At 33.1% G+C, this 8503-nt stretch overlaps 1 long non-coding RNA gene across 1 annotated transcript in view; it reads right to left on the bottom strand.

Annotated features, from left to right (window-relative positions):
* Nucleotides 1–3569, bottom strand: part of LOC116537157 — a 20549-nt gene extending 16980 nt beyond the window's left edge. Inside the window, exon 1 of the long non-coding RNA XR_004262990.1 lies at nt 3455–3569. This is a non-coding gene — a long non-coding RNA (uncharacterized LOC116537157). The remainder of the gene's footprint in view (nt 1–3454) is intronic.
* Between the last annotated feature and the right edge of the window lie 4934 nt (nt 3570–8503).

Here is an 8503-nt window from a genome sequence, read left to right as displayed (position 1 = left end):
GGGGTTTCACCATGTTGACCAGGATGGTCTTGATCTCTTGACCTCGTGATCCACCCGCCTCGGCCTCCCAAAGTGCTGGGATTACAGGCGTGAGCCACCGCGCCCCACCCCTCTCTGTGGATCATGCCAGCCTTCTAATCAGTTTTGATGGGAGAACCTGGACACCTTGGTTGCTAGTGAAGGATTCACTCACTTATTGCGCTTTTTTCTGATGGGAGCCTCTGAACGTCACTGCTGGTCAGCCATCTTGGCCTAACTCATACTCTTTATTACTATTTCTGTCATTATTCCTGGGATGATAGCCTAATTATAAAAATGGTCTAAACAATCTTTTTTTTTTTTTTTTTTTTTTTTTTTTTTGTATTTCCTTGAGCTTCATAATATGACTTTGCAGAGCCTTCGGAGGAGCTGCAGGATGTTTTACTACACCTTGAACTTGGGCTAAACTTGTAACTTACTTTGGCTAATAGAATAATATGGTGGAAGTGACACTGTGCTAATTCTGAGATTAGTTCTCAAAGGAGCTTGCACTTTCCTGCTATCTCTTGGATCCCTTTAACAACAGAACATGCCTGGAGTCTATTGCTGAAAGAGAAAAGACATGGAGCAGAGCCAAATAAGTAAGCTCTGCGTCTCACCTGAGGCCTTGAACTTCTTTTTCTTTTTTTTTTAAAGCATTTTTTAAAGACCCTGAACTTCTGACAGTACCCAGCCAAGAGCATCAAAGCCAATCTGCAACTGAGCCACAGCTGACCCCAGAAGTATAATTAAGCCACGCTAACACCAGTCTAGATCAGCAGAAGAACCCACATCTGATTAGCAAAAATAAGTGTTTATTAATGTATAAAACTGAGATTTGGTGATTTTTACTGAGGATTATTGTGGGAGTAAATAAATGATATGAAAATTAGTTCTAAGAAAGTAAAAATCTCAAAAAGTTATGGAATACAAACATAGTAAGAGTCTGATCATTCTTTTGCACCACCATTTCTCTTAAGTCTATGAAAGCATTGATTAAAAGTCTGAAAACATGCAAGTCAATCTGGCCAACTCCATTTCAGAATTCTTCATTCATTGCCCTAGTTCTAGACATACACCTTAGGAACTGAAAAATCTGAAATAAAAGTTTGCTTTGGTGTGAAAAATGAGAAGTGAGGGGACACTGCATGATTCCTTTTAATGTGCTTGATGTCCCAGGATGTGCGTTCTTGGGTGACTATATGGACTTCTCTCTGAAACATATTCCTAGATCTGATGAGCTGTACTTACTATACTGATCCACTCTCCTTAGCCAGTGTTACACACCAGGAAGGAAAGCATCAGGTCCACAGACAGCTACAGAAAAGATTTAAACTGAATTAGAGAAGTAACATTTTCAATTTTTAGAATTATTTTTGATTATTTTAGCAGTGACTATACTATATTTCAATCCTCAAATCCTGAATATCTTTCTTAAGGTTTGCCATCTGGGCAATCAAGGTGAAGCTCTTGAAACATATTCGCACAAAATTGAAAATCTGTTAAAAATCTAGTTAAAATACATTGTTCCTTTGGCTTATGGCAAAGAAAATATGTTAGAAACACAATTTGGCCAGTTTGGAATGTAATGATTCTCCCACCTGACATAAAGGACTTGAACTCTCTTTGGCATCAAAGCACAAACATGACACAGATAGAGATGAATGCACACGTGTGAAGTAGGAAGGTATTACTGTGATAGTCACGGCGCTAACTTGAGCCTGTATGCACATAACCTTGAGACGTCTCTCAGTCGGAGAGTTGCGTAGGCATAATTATGCTTCCTCTTTTAGTTATGGCAAAATAGCATTAAGAAACGAATTAATGCATCCATTTAAAGACAGTCTGATAATGCCATGAGCTTTATGACTGAACTAAGTTAAAACCCCGACTTTCTTGCTATTTGGTCTTATGATCTTAGGGCAAGTTACTGAATAACTCAGAAAGTTTGTTTGTTTGCTTGCTTTTTGTATAATAATAATAATGCTTACCTCGGTGTTTGGTGAATGCTGCTATTTTTGCTTGAGTATCTAATTGTGAATTACATCTCAGTGCCTTGGAAAAGACTTCGTGCTCAGTCAGATCCCTTCCTCTATTTTAAATATCTTAAATCCCTTCTGCGTTAATTTTAATATAGGCACATTTTTATTTCTTTCATATTCAAATTATTTTTCGCCAAGATCCATATCAATTCCTATCTATCCTATGAAGCTTACTCAATTGTTCTTGATTGGTTTCAGTTTTGATTCTAACATATATGCTGTCCAATTAAACTTCCAACCATTAAAATTACAAACATACTTCTCATTTTGACAAAATTCCTTTATTGTACCCTAAATATTCTATTTGCAACAGATCTTTTTTCCTAAACTATTTGCAAAAATTTGAGGAATAACTCTCCCTTGGTTCTTTTATAAATTGCCTACCACAGTGTTAGCAATTGAACAGAGTAATAATACATTTTTCCTATTAGAGTTAGTGAATTGAGTCTCATCAGAATATTCTTAAAAAACTGGGAGTCCTTCTGCTGTTGTGAATTGAATCTCATTATTCTCAAATATGAAATATGAACACCGCTTTTGAGCCCCTGAGGAATTTTTTTCACAATTATTTAAGAGGTAAAGTGTGCTTTTACAGTGTTACATTTTCTGGTCAGTCATCCATGCACTATTTTATTATTATTATTTTTATTGTGGTGAAATTCACCTGACATAACATTTACCATTTTAATCATTTTATAGAGTTCAATTTAGCTGTTTTGTAGATTTACTATATTTAGCAACCATCACCATTAATTAATTCCAGAATATTTTCCTCACTCCTACAAGAAACGCATAACCGTTAACAGTCACTCTGCAATCTCCCTATCCCCCGCCCATGGAAATTTGATAATCTGCTTTCTCTCTGTGTGTATATTCCCATTTTTGAAACTTAATATAAATGTAATTATACCATATATGGCTGTTTGTGTATGACATTTTAAAAATAGCATGTTTTCATGGTTTATCCATGTTGTAGCATGTATCAGTACTTAATTTTTTAACTGCTGAATAATATTCTGTTATGTGGCAATGTTACATTTTGTCTACCCATTTCTTTATGAATAGACATTTGGGTTGTTTCCACTTTTTATCTATTGTGAATACTTTTGCTGTGGATATTTGTGTACAATATTTTTGTTTAGACACCTGTTATCAACTATCTTGGGTACCTAGCTAGAAGTGGACTTGCTGAATCATATGTAATTCTATGTCTAAACTTCTGATACACTATTAAAGTGCTTTCCACAGGGGTTAGACTGTTTTACATTCTGACCAGCAGTGTATACAGATTCCAACTTCTTCACATCCTCACCAACACTTATTGATATCTGACTTTTTATTTTAACCATCCTAGGGGATATGAAGTCATTTTTAATTGAAGTATTGATTTGTACTTCCCTAATGACTAATAATGTTAAGCCTCTTTCCATGTGCTTAATGGACATTTGCATATCTTCTTTGGTGAAATGTCTATTTAAGTCTTTTGTCCATTTCTAACTTGGCTTATTTGTATTTTTGTTTTTCAGTTTTAAGTGTATTTGTATATTTTGAATACTAAACACACACACACATACACACACTACACACTACACATTACGCACACAAGTTTATTTCCAAACCCTCAATTCTATTCCACTAATCTATATGACTATTCTTATACCAGCATCACACTTATTTGATTATTGTAGCTTTGTAGCAACTTTTGAAATTTGAAAATGTAAGCTCTCCAATTTTGACCCATGAAAGTTTTTAGTTTTGATGAAGTCTAATTTAACAATCTTTTTCTTTTTTGCTCTGCTTTGGTCTCATATCTAAGAATCCTTGGCCAAGTCCAGAATTATGACAATTTACTCCTAAGTTTACTTCTAAGACTTTTGTAGTTTTAATTCTGAATTTTTTGTCTGATGTATTTTGAGACATTTTTGTACATACGATGTGTGATAAATACCAAAATTCAGTCTTTCACATGTAATTTTCCAGTTGTTCCAGTACCAATTTTGAAATGACTATTCTTTTTCCATTGAATTGTCTTGGTATTGCTGACAAAAATCAACTGACCTAGATTTATGAGTTTATTTCCAAACTCTCAATTCTATTTCATTGATCTAAATGACTATCCTTATGCCAACACCACACTTATTAGATTACTGTAATTTTGTAGTAAGTTTGGAAATTGGAAAACTTGAGTTCTCCAACTTTGTTCTTTTTCAAAATATTTTTTGTCATTTGCTTGCAATTCCAGATGTAATTCATTATTAGTCTCTCAATTCTGCATAAATGGCAACTGGGATTTTGATAGGGTTTTAATGAAATCTGCAGATTATTTTGGGAGGTATTACCATCTTAACATGATTATATAGGATGTCTTTATATTTATATTTATCGAGGTCTTCTTTAATTTCTTTCAATAAAGTTTTGTAATTTTCAGTATGAATATCTTACACTTCCTTAATAAGATATAATTCTGAGTATTTTATTATTTTTGGTGTCATTGCAAGTCATTCTTAACTTTTTACTAATATTTACTATACATATAATGGTACTATTCTCTATCTTTGTCCTAATCTTTTACTTCTTAAGGTATTTCTATACTCCATGCCTTTGAATATACCATGATATGTATGTGTGTGTGTGTGTGTGTGTGTGTGTGTGTGTGTGTATGACATATGATTGGCATAATTAGAGGATTTTTTCCATTTTTTATAGAAATAAGTGGTCCTATATGTGGAATAAATTAAGCAGTTTGGAGATCTGAGTTTCAGAAAATAGGAACTAATAACAGATTAAGCACATACAGATATTGACATTTACTTTGTAAACTGTATATAGATTTTATATATATATATGATGTTTTATATATATATATGTATGTTATATGTATGTATAGTTTAACAGTCAAAACTCTACAGCTTATTGTATTAACATGAAGTCTAAATACATGCACATAATTACTAAAATCAGGAAATGGAACATTACTAGTTCTCCATAAGCCTCTCATTTTTCCTGCCAGTTATTACCTGCCTTGCAAATGTTACCACTTTTGATTGCTACCACTGGAGGTAAATTTTGCCTATGTTTAAAACTTATATAAATGGAGTCACACAGTATTTACTTTTCTATGCCTGCCCCTTCGTTCCACATTATGTATATGATATCCATTCATTTTGTTGAATATAGCAATTGTTTGTTCTTTTTTATTTCCTCATATCCATGGTCTTCAATGTGTTCTCTGAGAAAGAATAGCATTAGCATTACACCTTAATTTGTTAGAAACATAGAATCTTGTTCCGACCCAGAACCCACTGAATCAAAATATTCATTTTTAAAATGATAAGCATATATGTGAATTAATGTTTAAAAAACACTGCTTTAGGCTGGGCACGATGGCTCATGCCTGTAGTCCCAGCACTTTGGGGGGCTGAGGCAGATGGATTATGTGAGGTCAGGAGCTCGAGACCAGCCTGATCAACATGGTGAAACCTGTCTCTACTAGAAATACAAAAATTAGCCAGGTGTGGTGGTGCATGCCTGTAATCCCAGCTACTTGGGAAGCTGAGGCAGGAGAATCTCTTAAACCCAGGAGGCAGAAGTGGCAGTGAACCAAGATTGTGCCATTGCACTCCAGCCTGGGAAACAAGAGTGAAACTCAGTCTCAAAAACAAAACAACAACAACAACAAAAAACACTGTTTTAAAGTCGTCCATTATAGAAATATACCATGATTTACCCATCCATTCTATTGTTTATGGACATTAGGGTTGTGTCTACTCATTGATTATTATGTGTAATGCTGCTGTAATCAATCTTGGTCATGTGATTTCTTATACAAATATTCTTATATCTGCCAGATATGCATATAGGATCAGCACATGTGCTGATGAATAGACTGTATATTCTTTAGTTATTGGGGAGAATGTTCTGTATATATTTTATTAAGTCTATTTCTTGCAGTGTATAGTTAAATCCATTGTTTCTTTGTTGACTTTCTGTCTTGATGACCTGTCTAGTACTGTCAGTGAAGTATTGAAGTCCCCCACTATCATTGTGTGGCTATCTCATTTCTTAGGTCAAGTAGTAATTGTCTTATAAAATTTGGATCTCCAGTGTTAAGTGCATATATATTTAGAGTTGTGATGTTTTCCTGTCCTAAGTGCTCCACTTAAAAGATACAGAAAGGGAGAATAGGTAAGAGTTCACCAACCAAGTGTCTGCTATTTTCAGATGACTTACCTAACACATGAGGGCTCACATAAACTTAAGGTTAAGGGGTCGAAAAAGATATTCCATGCAAATGGTCACCAAAAGTGAGCAAAAGTAGCTATTCTTATCTCAAACAAAACAAACTTTAAAGCAACAGCAGTTTAAAAAGTCAAAGAAATACATTATATAATGTTTTACATTATATATTTGTGTCTACTGTAGTCCTGGAATCACCTTTTTTATGTGGTAGTAGATAAGATAGGGTTCAAGGTTTCATTTTTTCGTCTATGTTGAAATCAAACTGACCCATTGACATATGCAGAAAAGATTATTTCCAATCTCTCAATGAATTATAGTGAAGATAATGTCGCAAACCAGAAATATGTATACCTGTGGATTTGTGTTTGGAGTCTCTATTACATTTTTGTAATTGTCTATTTTTTACCAAAAACATATTAACTTATATTTAATAGCTTATCAATCATCCTAATATTTAGTAGTTTAAGCCTGCTAAGTTTGTACCTTTTCAAATTGCCTTGACTATACTATGTCTTTGCATTTGTCTAGAAAATGTAAAATCTTTCATCATTTTTTTAAAAAAGAGCTTGATGAGATTTTGACTGCTATTATGTGGAGTCTACAAATCAATCCTGAGATAATTGTCATTTTTACATGTTTAACATATTTTAAAACAGAGATTGTCAGATTGGATGGAAAAATCAAGACCTAATTACAAGCTGTCTAAAGAAAAAGAACCTCACTTAAAATATAAAGACACCGCGAGAGCAAAATGTTGGAGAAAGATATTTTATAGAAAAACTAAAAAGAAACTATTGTAGCTTTATTGAAGTCATACAAAGTAGATTTCAGAAGAAGAAATAGTATTATGGATAAAGATGGACATTATGCAATAACGTGATCAATTTCCCAAGATGACATTTACAATATTACATGTTAGTATACTTAGCAACAGAATGTAAACATGTCTGCACCAAGAACTCACAGCATGAAAGAAGATATAGACAAAAAGTTCCCAGTTGTAGTTAGAGACTTCAACATGACTTTTTAACTGATAAAACAAGATGACAATCAGTAAAGATGTAAATATGTAAACAATACTATAAACAACCTGACCACATGAACACTTATAAAACACCACATCTAAAAACAGTAGAATGCACATTCTTGTTAATTTCATTAAAAATGTTATAACACTGAAATTGTGTCTGTAATATATTCATATCTTGATTAGAAAGACTAAAAGATGAACCTGTTAAAGTAACTACAACAACTTTTCAAGATATAGACAGTATAATGCGATATAAATCCTAACAATGAAACTTTAAGAAGTGAGGGGGTGAGGGTAAAGTGGAGAGTTTTTGGTAGTTTTCTCTTTGCTTCTTGGTTAGTTTGTTTATGAAATCAGTGTTAAGTTGTCATCAGTTTAAAATAGTGTATTATAACACAATATTTGCAAGACTTATGGTAATCAAACCTAAATCAAATCTAAAAGTGTACAACAGATACAAGAAAATAAAAAGTAAGAAATTGAAACATACCACCAGAGAAAATCACCTTTGCTAAAAGGAAGAAAAAAAAATGAAGAGAAAACCACACAAAACACCTAGAAAACAAATAACATGACAGGAGTAAGTTCTTACTTATCAATCATAATATTCAGTGTAAATGGACTAAACTGTACAATAAAAAGACATAAAATGGCTGAACTGATAAAAAGCAAGACCTAGTGTCCTGCTGGCTACAAGAAACACATTTCGTACAAAGACACATAGGGACTGCAAATAAAGAGGTGGAAGAAGATTTCCAATGCCAATGGAAATGAAAGTGGAGCAGTAGTAACTATATTTATTTCAGACAACAGATTTCAAGACAAACCCTATACAAAGAAACAAAGAAGGTCAGTATAATAATGAAGTCAGCAAGAGGATATAATAATTGTAAATATATATGGACCAAACATTGAAGCACTCAGATAAATAAAGCAAATAGTATTAGCAATAAAGAGAGAGACTCCAATATAATAATAGTTGGAGACTTCAGAACCACAGATTCAATATTGGACAGATCATTCAGACAGAAAATCAACAAAGAAATTTTGGACTTAATTTGCACTATAGACCAAATAGACTTCATAGAAATTTATAGAACATTCTTATTTACAGATATTATAGAACATAAAGTCATTTATCTAATGACTTTAGAATTCACATTCTTCTCAGCAT

This window comes from Sapajus apella, unplaced genomic scaffold (genome assembly GCF_009761245.1).
Source record: "Sapajus apella isolate SASKATOON/1434 unplaced genomic scaffold, GSC_monkey_1.0 scaffold107, whole genome shotgun sequence".
Classification (NCBI taxonomy): Eukaryota; Metazoa; Chordata; class Mammalia; order Primates; family Cebidae; genus Sapajus; species Sapajus apella.
The sequence above is the reverse complement of the archived record's forward strand: the minus strand, read 5'-3'. Positions and strand labels throughout refer to the sequence as shown.